Source organism: Aethalodelphis obliquidens, unplaced genomic scaffold, assembly GCF_003676395.1.
Source record: "Aethalodelphis obliquidens isolate GAN/ISIS:26980383/991018 unplaced genomic scaffold, ASM367639v1 scaffold35, whole genome shotgun sequence".
In the NCBI taxonomy this organism is placed as follows: Eukaryota; Metazoa; Chordata; class Mammalia; order Artiodactyla; family Delphinidae; genus Aethalodelphis; species Aethalodelphis obliquidens.
The window spans coordinates 1360949-1376642 of record NW_020837979.1 but is presented as its reverse complement, the minus strand read 5'-3'; positions in this window follow the sequence as shown (position 1 = coordinate 1376642).

Genomic DNA, 15694 nt, shown 5'->3' with positions numbered 1-15694 from the left:
TCCCTCCCTCCCTCCCTTCTTCCTCCCTTCCTCCCTCCCTTCTTCCTTCCTCCCTCCCTCCCTTCCTCCCTTCCTTCCTTCCTCTCATCCCTCCTCCATACTCGATAAGCAATACTGTGCTGGAATAGTAACAGCCTCTAGATTCTGTCTGGGACCCTGATAACCCTGCGGTTATCTGTTTCTTATGCTGTCTCTCTATTTGCAGTCGCTAGCATGCAGTAGGATCAAAGTACTTTTCAAAGTGTGCCGATAAATGACACATTAAAAAAACATAATAGCAGAAGGACTGTAGCCGAAATGCCCAGCTGAGAGTTGGTGAGCACAGAAGAGGCGGCCATTAATTATGCCTGACAGGCTTAGCAAAGACACCACAGACAAGGGCACCTGAGTCTGACCCAGAAGGAGCGATAGGATTTAGGCTTAAGGTGGTTGTGACCCAGCTGTGAAGGTCAGGAAGACACTGTTCTTTCAGTCCTGTGATTTGCGGAAGTTATCGGGCCCAGGCTTGCTTCATGATCTCAAAAATCACTGAGGCCCTCCCCCAAAGAGCCTTTACTTATGTGTGTTCTGTCCGTTCATATTCAAAGCACTGGAAATTCAAGTTGAGAATTTTGGGGTTTAGAAATATTTCTTTATTAATCCATTTAAAAGTGATAACAAATTCATTACAAGTTGTTGTAAATAATATATTTCAAGAAAAATAAACTCATTTTCCCCAACAGAACATTTAATGAGGACAGTTGCACTGTTTTAAGTTGCGGCCAACCTCTTTCGTAAAAGACAGCTAGATTTTCACATCTTCAACACTTATTGTGGCTCTGACAGAGCAAACATCACTTTAATTCCTGACTTCACGGAGCCTATGTTAACATTGGGTCATATTAAGTAGCGCGATATCACATGTTGGGAAGCCTTTGGGAAACTCCATTGTGTATTTATGAAAGGAAGAGAATAAAAGAGACAAACGACCTCCTAACATGAGGAGCAAATAGCTTTTATCTTTTAAACCATCTGAAAGGTTCTCAGAGGCCCTCAATGGACACCCAGGGGTTCTAGGTGGAGAGAATGGTCTGACCAGAATACCAGATGCTTCTCTTAAAATGTATTTCCTAGGTTCTCCCCTAAATTCCCTCTAAGTCTCTTGGGGCCCAGCACACACCCATGTTCTCAGCTGGTCTTGGGTTGTCAAACCCCTGAGTTGCACAGACCTCTCCCCTGAGCCTCACATGTGGTCTGCTGCCCATGGCCACTGCTACAGGGTGCCCACAGGTGCCTCATTCTGTCTAAAGCCACCCCCTCTTCCACCGTCCCCCGTCTAGAATGACCCCTCCCTCCTCCCTCTATGTCATCCATTAGTCTCCAGTCCTGAGCATTCTGTCAACTTAATGTTGGACCGCTTCCAACTGACCCTTTGGTCCAGGCCCTCAGAGGTGCCCCCTGAATTAGTAAACAACCTTCAAACTGACTTCTGAGCCTCTAGGTGTGTCTCCCTCTGTTCCGTTCTCTCACTGTTACCCTGGGATCTTGAGAAAATATGGGCCTGGTATGTCAGGGCCTCCCCCCGCCCCCCAGTTTATAATCCTTGAAGATTCCTCTAGAGCCCTCGAGATGAAATTAAAATTTTTAGTATATTTTAGGGTGGTGCTGGTCAAAGTGCTACGAGTAACGGTTATGGGGTTCGTAGAATCAATTTAGCTGTCCTTGACCAGAATCTTATAAAAACTATGATATACTAGAATAGGAAATATTAGAACATTGCAAGTCAATAATTCAATTCAATAATCGTGGGTATTGTCCTGTGAAACGAGTGTTGCTGTTACACAGATGCGTGTACGTGCGTCTGTGGATGGGGTCTCAGTGCCAAAGGTACTTCTTACTGCGATTCATGGTCCAATCAGTTTGAAAAACACTTTCTTAGCAGCCCCCCTGTCTACTCCCTTATTATCAAAGCAGGTTCTCCCGGGACCGCCCGACTCTCCCATGGGTCAAGTTACTTGCAGCTCTCCGGAGCCTTAAGCATGTTTTTCTTCCCTCTGGGCCTCTGCTCATGCTTCTGTCTATATATGTCAACGCTGCTCTTCTCTCCATCACTCAGATGATTAGGAGTCAGCATTGAAGAGTCGGCTCATAGAATGCCTGCTGGGAAATTCTCTGTCCCCTGCCTACCGCCCCCGACCTTGGCCTCCCCCGGGGTCATCCCAACATTCCACGGGGGCTGGTGCAGGATCCAAAGAACCTAACACACACCGTCCACCCATTGCATTGCTCCTTGGAGACCAGCACGGCGTCTGTCTGTGTGGCCCGAGTGCCGTCCTGACACAGAATCAAAGCTCCAGGCACTGGTGTTACCTGAAGTCATCAGTGATGGCCTCAAAAATTCTCGAAGGCATTTTTGATGTCTCCCTGTTTCCCATCCTCTGTATTGAATGAAACAAGGCTCCTCCAGGGGGGAAGGGAGACCCTGAGCACACTCTAGGGGGCTCCTGTAATTTACTGAACATTAGGATGTGATGTGCGGCCGTGACATCTTAAAGACTGACGGCCGCAGGGAGAAAGCGGGACCCCGAGGCACAGTCTAGCGTGGTTACACTCTGCCCCGGCACCATGCAGCCTCTCGCCTCGGGGAGACTTCCCCCCAGTTCTCAGACTCAGTACCATTTCTAGTTTATCGCCTCCACTGAAAACAGCTATCGCCCTGGCAATTTTCCCTTCGTTTCTGTGTGTATTTCATTACTGTCTCTAGAGTTATTACAAGTTCCTCACTAGAATACATGGTCCGTGAGGTCAGGGATCGAATTTATTTTTGCTCTATCACGTCCACCATCAGCGCTGGGAGAGTGACCGATGATGTGAGCCCCTAGCAGGCCACAGATGGGGGAGGAAGAGCCTGCCTGAAAGGTACAAGAACTAGGCTGATGACGGTTCATTTTATGTGTCAAATTGACTGCGCCTTGGCGCCCAGTTAGTCAAGCATGATTCTGAATGTGCCTCTGAGGGCACTTTTGGATGAGACTGACATTCGAACTGGTGGACTTGAAGTAGAGCAGGTTGCCCTCCGTGATATGGGTGGACCTCACCCAACCTGTCGAAGGCCTGATGAGAACAAAAGGCTGACCTCCTCCAATCAAAAGGGAGTTCTGCCAGCAGACGGCCTTTGGGTCTGAACTGCAACATTGACGCTTCCTGGGTTTCCAGCCTGAAGGCCCACCCTGGAGATTTGGACTGATCTGTCTCCATAATCGCTTGAGTTAATTCCTTAAAACGAATCTCTTCCTACATGGAAGCTCCTAGTGGCTCTGGCTCGGCAGAGAGAATTGTGGAGGCATCGCCTGCCGTCCTGAGGCAGCAGGGTTCCTCCTCTCCCCTCGACTCCCCTCCGGGGGGCTTGATGCCCATCTGCAGGGGGCTGAGACGCAGCCACGTCAGCACGGAGCTACAGATGTACTCAACACTTCGGGGAAAAAACTACTGATAGATTAAAACAAGCAGGGGTATCGTGTAAATTAGAATCCAAAGCGTGTATATGTTGGAAAAACAAAGCAGACGGGAAGTCCTTGGAGGGTGGGGGAGGTCTCGGGGTGAGAGCTCCTGGGGCATCTCCTGGGGGCCTGGGTTCTAGGAAGGTGGCTTCAGAGCGACTGGAGGGCACTCTCTCTTCAGAGACTCCTGGCCCCAAGTCGAGTCAAGACAACTCAAAGACTGGCTCCCAGGCCAATTCAGAGATGCAACTGGGAGGATGCCCGGGGTAGAACAGGGCTGTGAGGGTCACTGTCTACTCTGAGGCCCCAAGTTAATAACAAAACCACCGTGTACCGAGCCCCTGGTGTGCACTAGGCAGGATGCTGGGCTCCAACAGCTGGTTTGCCATCATTCAGACCTGTCACTAAACATCGCTTAGAAAAAGGAAGGTGGACCATAATGAAAAGGGGCAGGAAAAAGCCCCCGGATCCTTTAATAACTGTGGAGGGCAATATTACAGGTGAAAGAAAGTAGGTCTTTTCAATTGTTTCAGCATATTTGAAGCCTTCCTCTGGGTTCTAGACACTCTTCTAGTACACACACTTTCACACACACACACTCACACAGAGGTACACAGGGGTCTCGCTTAATAAGAAAAAGGAGATAAACTTCCCACACACCTTTCCTGATCTATCTAGGTCAGTTCTCAGTATCATCCTCACACCATGTAGCTCCAATTTAATAGCGCTTTTAAGGTTGTCATTTTATAAATGCAGAGTTGGTTTTTTTTTTTAAGTTACTGTTTCTCTCAATTTTAAATTCTGTGTGTTCCTCCCGGCCTCCTTTCTCTTCTTCCGGCTCTCCCTCCCTTCTCCCTCCCCCGCAGCCGCATTCTCCCCCAGAACTGGGCACAAGTGTCTGGTGCACAAGTGCCTGGGACGAAGCACTGGGCAGGGCACTCAGTACAAGGAAGCTGACAGTTGCCCATGACGATGAGTGAGCCCCGGAGAAAGGAAGTCTTCACACCCCGGCTCTACAGGAAGCCATATGGCTTCCTGCACCCACGCTGGGTTTTCCCACATGAGAACACTTGGGACGTTACAGTGGTTATTCCTTGTGACGGGATTGCTAGCGTGGCCCCAGAGCCTCCCACACTCAGGTGGTTGAATTGCTGGCCTGGTGGGAGCCGGCCCGCAGAGGTCCCAGCTGTGATGAAGACTTAGCGATGGTGCCTGTGGCCCCTGGGCCCCAGGCACCATATACACAGATATGTGTGTGGCCATGCGCAGGCACAGGTGCAGACTTGATATGGACCCAAATAACACTGATGGGTTTTGCAAATGTGCATTTGCAGTGATGTGCACTGAGCATTACCCACCTGCTTTACTGTGATTGCCGTTCACTGGGCTTGCCACACTTGTGTATTTGCGGCGTGCAGGGGCCAGCCCATAGGTCAAGCTGCGTGTGACAGGATAGAAAAGAAAGTGACGGGGTTTGCAGTATCTGCTGGGAGGGCTCACAGGAAGGAGCTTAATTAGAAACTGGGAGCGACCAGGAGAAGACACATGTTTTTGGTTATTTTATGATTGTTGGGCCCAATTTCCTTTCCATAAGTAGAAGCACACGGGCCAGATGCTCTGAAATTGCCTGAAGCCCCATGACTGACGCACACGTGGGCCGGGAAGGGAAGAGACTAGGGCAAGGGGAGCATCTGCTGTGTCTTTGGCGGGTGACTGTTGGCTGGTCCGGTGTAAGTCACGGTTATGTGCCGTCAGAGCTAGAAAAGGTGGAGGGGCCACGGGGCTGTGACTGGGTGAGACATTGGGTGGGTCTTTGTAAAAATACAAAGCAATACTTGGCTGACTCTTGATTCCCCACCCCCAACAAAGAAAAGAAGATAAAAATGCATTGATCCCTTGTGAAAAGGAATTTGCTTCTATCAAATAGGAAGGAGGAATAGCAAGTGTTCACTGTAGAAATAACTTTGAGAAGCCCAGATTGACGTAAATACGGTTTCCCAGTACGACCATCAAGGAAAACACACCAGCCTTTGTAAGTGATGGGCTTAAAGGGCCTTAAGGAAATTGGGTGAATTTACAGCTTTTTGAGGGTTTGTTCTCTGGGCGGCTGTTGGGCGGGAACTCAAGCAGTGATGTCGGCAGGACACAAAGCGAAGCGACCGGAGCCCCTGTACCTGCGGGATTTCATTAAAGACTCAGAGAGTGAGATTAGTATAATGGGACGTTTGCAAATTCAAAACCAAACGCTGTACCTGAGGTGCCCCCAAACCTCAGCTGATAATAAACCAACACAGCTGGCAACTGTGCCAATAAAGGGAGAGGAAATAGCCCTCCTCCAGGGTGACGAGAGGCTGCCAGGAGGGGCAGCCCTATCGCTAGCCCAAGGGGACCGTCGGTTACTACAGACACAGCCAGCCTTGCGTTGCAGCAGTGGCTTTGAATTCCAGCCTTGGAAACCTGATCCCAACCTGATCTCCTTAAAGGCAAAGCAGGGGCAAGGTTGGGACAGGACAGCAGTGCTGAGGATGTGGCCTTTGGCACCTTTGTGCGGTTTGCTTGCGGTGAAATACCGACCACTTGCAATTTCAGACCAAAGGTGGATATTCTGAGGTCCCAGTGGAAACGTGTGACGAATAGGGTGGGTCTAATCCAATCCACTAACCGTGGCCAATTCTGGTGGGGCTGCCTGGGGAAGTGGTCCAGGGCAGGGGGCTGCTGGGCCCCTTCAGCAGTGGCTGAGAACAGCTGACATTTCCATTCCTTCTGTTTGGGGTCAATTACTCATACAAACACACAATCCACATATAGGATGGGTTTGCGGGCGTGAGTATGCAGACCAGGGGTAGGGTTAGATGAATCAGGCTCAGAAGGGATCACTGGAGCTAGTCAGTTACGGGACTCTTTTAAAACAAAAGTTGGTGTGGGTGCGCATGCGTGCGTGTTTGTATGTGTGTGTTTTGTTTTCCCGTGTGTAGTCATATGGAGCAAACACCGGGCTTTCAATCTTAGAAGACTTAGGTTTAATCTCAGTTTGATTTCTAGGTGTGCGTTCATTGGCGAATTGTTTAAATGTTCTCGTTCCAGTTCTCCTTTTGCAATTGTTTATTGTAAAGCACAGGCTGAGCATGTTTATTTCACTATAATTGGAACGTGTAATATTCTCCCCCCTCCCCTGCATCATTTTCCTTTTCTTTCTTAAATCCCCACAACACGATTACTGTCCTTCCATTTAGTTGAGAGAGGTTAGCATTGTTGAAGACTGTTCACTCGGCTTCCTAATTTGGGGATGAGAAATCTATATCCCGTAATCTAGCCCTCAGCTCCATGTCACCTAGCCCACAGAGCTAATGAATGAATCAAAGAGCCCATACTTCTCTTTATACATTCTAAAGATGTAAACTCTGCTAAATATTTTCATTTTAAGTGATTTTTTAAATTGTGGTAAAATATACATAACATAAGCTTTTCTATTTTTTTTTTTGCGGTACGTGGGCCTCTCACTGTCGTGGCCTCTCCCGTGGCGGAGCACAGGCTCCAGACGCGCAGGCTCAGCGGCCATGGCTCACGGGCCCAGCCGCTCCGCGGCATGTGGGATCTTCCCGGACCAGGGCACGAACCCGCATCCCCTGCATCGGCAGGCGGACTCTCAACCACTGCGCCACCAGGGAAGCCCCGAACTTGCATTTTAAAAGAACTACTCTGCTTGTTACCCTGAGTAAAGATTCCACAAAGGGAACTGATTATGGACACAGTAAACCAGGTTAGAGAGCCATTGCAACATTCCAGGGTAAGATTAAATTTGCTGAGAAAAAAAAAGGAGTCAGGGATGAACCTGGTGGTGTATATACTCAGCAAATAGAGGTGAAGTTGTCATTTATTGACAGCAAGAATATGGCTTGGGTGGAGAAGTGGAGGGATGGTGAGTATGTTGGACAAACGGTATAACAATGGAAAATTTCCCTAAAATCATCTTTAAATGTAACGCAATACCCACCCTAATCCCAACATAATTCTTTATTGAAGTGTATTTGATTTATAGTATTATATTAGTTTCATATATTACAATTAATTGAATGACTATTGGTGCATGGGTTTGTTTCTGGGTTCTTTATTCTGTTCCATTGATCTGTGTGTCTGTTTTTGTCCCAGTCCCACAATGTATTCGTGACTGAAGCCTTGTAGTATAGTCTCAAGTCAGGGAACACGATGCCTCCAGCTTTGTTCTTTTTTCTTGAGATTGCTTTGGTGATTCAGTATCTTTTCTGATTGTATGTAAGTTTTAGGATTATTTGTTCTGGTCCTTTGAAAAATGTCATGAGTATGTTGATAAATATTGCGTTAAATCTGTAGATTGCTTTGGGTGGTATGAACACTCTAATAATATTAATTCTTCCAATCCATAAACCCGGGATAGCTTTCCATTTCTTTGTATCACCTTCAATTTTCTTAATCGATGTTTTATAGTTTTCAAGGTATAGATATTTTACCTCCTTGGTTAAGTTTATTCATAAACTTGGTTAATAAACTTGATTAAGTTTATTTCATTCTTTTTGATGCAATTTTAAATGGGATTGTTTTCTCGCCTTCTCTTTCTGATAGTTCATTATTAATGTATAGAATAGCAACATATTTCTGTATATTAATCTTGCATCCTGCAAATTTACTGAATTCTTTTATTGTTCTTATTGTTTTGGGTGGAGACTTTAGACTTTTCTATATATTTTATCATGCCATCTGCGAATAGTGACAGTTTTACTCTTCCCTTCCAATTTGGATGCCTTTTATTTCTTTTTCTTGTCTGATTATTGTGGCTAGAACATTCAATATTATGATTTTTTTTAAATGAAAATGTAAGTTGTGGAATTCTACCTTTTAAAATTTAAGATCTATATGAGTAATTTAAAAAATCCATTTAATGATTTAAATTTATGTAATTTTGTTTTTTAAAAATTTTCTTAATATTGTTTAAATTGATAATTTGATGGCTATATTATTTAGTAAATACTGATATGCAAATTCTATCTTTTTGACAAAATTATGCTCTGCCAGTTATTCACACCTGAGGAATTCCTGGGAAATCCATGTGACATTACTAGAAGCATCATGGTGGGTGGAAGCTTCCTAAATTAGAAAGATGGTGGTTAGCATAAAATAAACATACCAGTATAGGATTGGCCCTGCAAATCCAATGTCATGTGGAATCAGTTTAATAAAACGAGAATGTATATAACAAATATCATGACATGAACAAAATTGGTTAAAATTTAAAAGAGTGTTTGTGATTACAGGATAAGCTTCCGTTACCTGAATTTACCCCTTTCCCTGACAAAACACTATGTTTTCATGCATTCGTTTTCCTTTGTGGAAAAAGAGCCATATCAGAAGAAAAAGCATCACATTCACCTCAGTAGAGGAAGAATAACATTTTTTAAATTTAGGAAATAAACTTGGTTGTATAACTTGATAACAATCGAGTTAATAGGTTAATATTCACTAATGTGTTTTCTCTGCAGTGCTGGCACACGTATGGGAAAAATATATCAATGGTGGAAGTTTCATTACAATTTTAGTGTTTGAGAACAAGACGTTGTTTTGGTGTATATCATATATATTTAAGAGATATGATCATTTAAAACTGTGAATGCAGGAATAAGTTTATGATGCTGTTTTTTAAAGGAATGTGTTTAGTTACCTCTCACGAAGTAGGTATTTATTAAATATCTGCCGTATGCCCATAAATTCTGTGCATTCAAATTTATACATTCAGAGGGAGAACTTTTAAAAAAAATGTTTTCTTCTTTTTGACAAGTTTGTGAAGTGAACGTGAGGAGGATGGATCTATTGTCATCTCACCCACATTCTCAAGGGCTTTTCACAGTGGGCTTCTCTCTGCTGTGAAAGCGTTTCTAGTGCTCACGTCTGCATTTTTTGGAGTCTAAGACGGCCCCTGAATGCAAATCTGTATGAATCATTCCAGTGTTTGCAGAAACCCTGGAAGTGTTGGACTCATTTACACTCATGGGAAACTGGTCTCCAAAATAGTACTTTCCTAAGGAAATTTTATGCAAAATTTTGACCCTTGACATTTTTACTGTGAATATTCACATTAGCATGTGTGCTTTTCCCCATCACACGAGTCTAATTGCCAGGACCGATACACATGACTACACCGAAATTTTATCTCCAGGGTCATAAAAGAAACACCTTGCCCTTATTAACAAGAGTAACCAATAATTAGTGAGAATTTATTGTGTGCCAGGCACTGTTCTGAGACTTACGTATGTTAATTTATTCAACCCTCTCAACCAAATTGTCAAGATATTCTTTCTGACTCAAGATATTTGAAACAGAGGCAATGTATAGAACTCACAGACAGTTAAAGGGAAAATCATAAAAGACAACTGCAAAACTTTCAAGTGACACGAGTTGAAAATTCACAGAAGAAAAGCAATACGAAATGGTTAATAAACACAAAAGTAGATCTTTCATGAATAACTAAAGGAATTCAAATGTGTATAACCCAAAGTCACCATTTTTCAGTTAAAATGAGCACATAGAAAATCAGAACAGTACTGGTGAAGGTACAGTCAACTCAAACACCAATGGTAGAGACATAATTGTGCCTTGACAGTACGCATACAGATATTTTTTAAAAAACATTGCCTCTAGCTATTAAACATATAATCTTACCCCAAAATTTATCTTAATGGGACCTTGGAATTTTATAGAGGAAGTATTAGAATCTTTGGAAATAGAATGAACCATTTAGGAAGTGGTTTTGCAAATTGAAAAAAAGTGACCCCTTTGAACAGTACACATAAAATAAACATGGTGGATCAAGATTTTAATTATTTTAAAAAATCTTTAAAATTGGCAAGAGAAAATACAGGGAAATACCTCAGTGAGACACACAGTACAAATTATAAAGGTAAAAACGGATACATTTGAGGGTATAAATTTTTAAAAACCCGTATAACAAAAAGCAACACACATAATATTTAAAAGAGACAGACTGGAAGAAGATGTATCGGTCAAAGAACTGATCTATATTTAGAACTGTAAATAATTCATACACATCTATTGATAGGTACATAATAGGAAAAATAGAAAATTGAAGAAAAATGGTCAAAGGATATAAACAGAAAATTTACAGAAGAAAAATCTAGAAAGACAAAAACATGAAAAGATTTTCAACATTAAGAGTAATCAGGGCTTCCCTGGTGGCGCAGTGGTTGAGAGTCTGCCTGCCGATGCAGAGGACGCGGGTTCGTGCCCCGGTACGGGAAGATCCCACGTGCCGCGGAGCGGCTGGGCCCGTGAGCCATGGCCGCTGAGCCTGCGCGTCCGGAGCCTGTGCTCCCCAACCGGAGAGGCCACAAAAAAGGGAGGGCCCCCTACCGCACAAAAAAAAAAAAAAAAAAAAAAAGAGTAATCAGAATTCTTTCAGAATTTGACAGATTAAGAGAACAAAAATTAAACAAAAATCCAGGAAATTAAAGCAACACATATAAAATGTTGTATTCTAAGTAGAATATAAGTGGTATAATCCCTGATTTCTTAGGCAAATACTGGACCATCAAGCAAACCTTAACGCTGAACAACAAATGTTCCACAAATGGCCCACAGATCTGCTGAGATGTGGCTCGTCTTAGTCATCCAGAAAATGGGGCAGGGCCTGGGCAGTTAGCACCCCTACCCACAGACAGTCTCATCCATTTCTCCAGTGTACTGTGCAAATATTATCATTTCTGTGTGTACCATAATGTAAACAAAATGTTTACATAATGTAAACAAAAACATAATGTAAACAAAATTCTGTGTGTACCAAATGTAAACAAAAACATAATGTAAACAAAATAAGTTTCCTTAAAACTTTGGAGGCATTACTTCATATTTTCTAGAATTAAGGATTGCTGAAGAAACCTGAAAGCATTCTCATTGTTACTCCTTTGTAGAAAAGGTTCCAGTGATAGTTAGTGTTCACATTCTTTTTATAAGTGTGTAATATTGATATACTTATACCAAAATGAAACTCTATAGACATTCTAGTAGAGACAATATCACATGAGACCTAGAATTGGTTGAGACAAGAGGTTTATTGTTTCCTAACATCAGGCAAAGTTAGCTAATGAAGTACTAACTGTGTGTTTATAAAATAGGTCCCTGATAGATGCAAGAATAGCATTTACTACACAGCAGACACTTCACAAGTCATAACTCCTTTAATTGTCACAACAACCCTGTGAAGTGGATAATTAGCTTCATTTTGCAGATGGAGAAACCGAGGTCCAGAGATGTTAGTAAATTTCCCAAGGTCATAGGGCCAGTGAACGGCGGTCAGAACCTGAGGCCAGGCAGTCTGGTCCCGAGTCACTCCTCCTTCTCTCCCCCCAGTCCTGTCTCCTTCCCTTGCTCACCCACACCTCTGTCCCCAGTGTCACCCACCCTAGTCCCCACTCTCCCACCTCAAGGCCTCGGCCTGCCGCCTTTGACCGGTTCTGCCCACACCTGCCCCGTCTACACCTGCCCACCCTCCCCTGCCCACCATCCCCTCTTCCAGGCCTGGCCAGTCGTCATCTCCTCAGGAGGGCATTCTTGACACTTTTGGGTGAGGCACCTCCAGGTCTGCCCAGGACTGAGGGGTTTCCTGGGCTGGAGACTTTCGTGCCAAACCTTGGGAAACCTACCCCAGAGCCCAGGCCTGTTTTTTCTCTCCTGATCTCCAAACTTTTATATTTTCCCTGCCTGTCTGTCTTCACCAGGATTATAAGCCCCGAGACGAGGGCCCTTTGTTCCTTTTCTTTGTTTGTTTTGTTTATTACTGTTTCCCGGGACATTAGAATAACACCTGGCACAAACTATAGGTATTTGTTGAGCAAGTAATTCAAACGGGTCAAACCATTTAAAAAAAAATCCACCGCCATAGGCAATGAGGAACCATTAAATCTTGCGATCCTTTTTGGGAATATGAGAGGTCAACTCTCTAAATACACCTTTGTCCTAGGACATTACAGATTTAAAAAATCCCCTTTGTTCACGTGGCCACCACCTCCCATTCTGTCTCTCATTTACTTAGAAATTTTTAAAAATTTAAATATTTTTGGATGCGTGTGAAAGAGGTGAGGACATAGGAAAAGGAGATGTAACGCTGTGAAGAGAGAAACAAGAGAGATTGGAAGAAGTTCCCGGGAGCTTTGTTCCCCGGAAAAACGGGGAGCGTCTGGACTGAGGCCACCCTAGGAGGGGCTCCCATCCCCGTGGGAGGGGACGCGCCCAGGGCCGGAGCTGGGCTGTCTCCTGAGCAGCTCACCTCGTGGAGAGCATCTTTCCTTCACGCCGGGACTTAGATGTAACACTAACTGGTCTTTCTTTCTTGAACCTGTGACGCTTTCTTGCTAAATTCAACTCACATCCTTTTTTCAGACTTCGCTATGTGGGGCGTAAAAGTTATCTTGGAAAGCGGTCTGCACATTTTTATAAAAATCACCTTTTCGTTTTTGATTCCAAAGTCTTCATCATTCTGGGAAGCCTTCTTGCCTTGTTACAGAGATGATAGCGGGAGCCGGAGGGATGGCTCTGGAGTCATTAACTTAAGGGATTCAGGGGGCATAAACCCTCCACTCACGTTTCCATACCCCCCCCCCCCACCAGCAGAGCTCTGCGAGAAGTGGCGTTTCGATTGTTCGAGAACTCTGCCTTTAATGTACATGTTGGGCAAGGCGTGTAACTGCTACAGTGCAAACTGTCTCACCGGTCAGGTCTGTGTCCCTCCTGGGGGAGAGGGGGGGTGGCTTCAGCTCCATGCCCTCGTCCTCCACCCAGTCCAGGAGCGATGCTTTCAGGGCTGGGAGGCTGCTGTGTTGTCCCCGTAACAAGCACTTGCTCACTCAGCCGTGCGCAGCAGCAGGGGAGAAAGAATTTCCACTTTAGATTAAACATCGATTATATATAAAAAATGCCATGACATGGAGGTCTTGAAATGGGAAAGTTTGTCATCGTCATTATTCCTTCCCTGCCGGGAGGCACTCACTGCCCTTCCTCAACTTGATAACATTTCACTGGCCGGCACGACAGTAAAACACGTCTGGGGGAACCACAGGAAACAGCCAGAGGAAGACACAGCGAATTGTATGTGTGTCAGGCTTTGGGAATAATCGCTATGCGCTTACTTTATTATTTACGTCTGCCCCAGTATGTACACCTAATGCTCAGTATTTTCCTCAGCTTGTTTTCTTCCTGGAGCTCAGGGAACACGCTGTGCCAATGCTTCCTAAGAAGAGGGAATTGCCTCCAGAGACGTGGGCGCTTACGTGGCCTGAAAGCTTAGAGGGACAAGTGTCTGTCCTCTGTAGCCAACCACGGCGTCTTGTTTCCTTCAGACTGTAACCTCTGATCTCGGCCACAGCCTCAGGTAGGAGCTGAAGGTCAGATTACTATTTTCTGTTTCCGTAGTTGAGTTAATTCCCTGTCCTGAGATGTCTGCACTCCTGGCCCAGCTGGTTCCTCAGCAGGGAAGCGTTCTTCTCGCCCTCCGTAAGAATTTCACAGGAATTTCACCGCCGTCCACCCCGGCGGTGGCCCCAGTTCTGCCCGGTGCCGTTGGTGCAGGGTGGTTGCCCCCTTCCCCGAACCCTGTCCTCACACCTTCCAGTCCTGGAGTTTCCCACAGGTCTGGGCACTGCCAGGCAGAGGTGGTTCCCTTCAGATTCTGATCTCTTCCAGCATCTTCTCCCATCCTGGCCCACACCTGCTGCGTCAGACCCCCCGTGCTGCCATCTGGGGGGGCCGCGTGGGGACCCGATGGTGGAGGAGCCTTAAAGTGGTCCCCGAGTTTCGGCTTTGGAGAGCGGTCAGCTGGCACCCTCATCCCGAGACGGGGCTGAACAGAGAACAGCAGATTCGGGGTGAGGCGTTAGGCTCCTGCCTGCTCTTGGGCCTCGTTTTCTGAGCTGAACATCGGCCTCACTCATGGCAAGGAAACTGCTGAGTTTCCAGAGGCAGCAGTGACGCGCCGGGCTCACCGGGGGGCGTGTCCTGTGTCATCTGGGTCCTGGCCCAGGTGAGCCCTCCCAGGGGCCCCACGAGGGGGCCGCGCATCTTCCCCACATCCGTGTCCAGATCCCGGAACGGGACCCTGACAGCTCAGCTCTGTGGGCGCACAGAGGCCACACTCAGACGGCTGGGGCCCAGGTGCCACCGCAGAGGTGTCCCTGGTGCAGGCCTGCCCACTCTCTGTACTCGCTGGGGACCCCGCTCCCTACCTGCCTGTGACTTTACAACCCTGACCATGCTCTGGTTTCCCCCACTTCATTTCATGTCTCTCGCTCCAGGCTGGCGTTTATCAGCTCAGGCATACTCCCTTCTTCCCCAAACTCAGCAGCTCAAGAGGAGTGACAGGGTTTGAAATTTATTCGCAGCCCAGGTGACGGATGTGACCACGATCCTGACAGAAGCCCTCAGCAGTGAGCGCTTGCCGAGGGCCGGCCTGGCTTGTGGACGCAGATCAGCTCATTCAATCCTCACGGCAGCACTAGGAGCTGGCTCTTTCATGACAGCTGTTTACACAGGAGGAGGCTGTGAAGCCCAGAGAGGTTAAGCGCCTTGTCCGAAGCCACACAGAGATCCACGGTGGCGGCGGGCTTCGACATCGGGCAGCCTGGTTCTGGCCCCTAAACCATCACATGTACAGGGGTGTCATGCTCGGGTCACACGGGGTTTTCAGAGATCAGGAGGTGGCTGGTCAGGTCCATGCAGCCCTGTCTGCAGCCCGGGGGATGTCGTCCTGCAAAAACACCCAAAACTGTTCCTGTCCATCCCCTTTTGCTGGCTTCTGATTTTCCTCCGTACTTGTCCTTCCTCCGTCTTTCCTCCGAGGGGAACCTACACACAACTGTTTGTGGCATCTGTCCTGTATCCTTCCTTATCAACATTTGGAAAAAAAAAATTGTGTCACTTGTTAAGAACACTGATGGGTTACCTCCTCTATAGAGTTCTACCCTGGAAAACCACATTGGCAAGAAAACTAGGATAGCTTTTTAATACCCCCAGGGCATTTCTGGACACTTTAAAGTTACCTTATATTTTTCCTTGTTTTGTGGGTCACTTGTTTTTATTTTCCTTCTAGGAGTTAGTAAGTTAATTCATTACAGAAATTAGTTAAAAGTAAGATATGTAAACTAGTTCCTGTACTTTGTGTGTAGAAAATAGCATTTCCA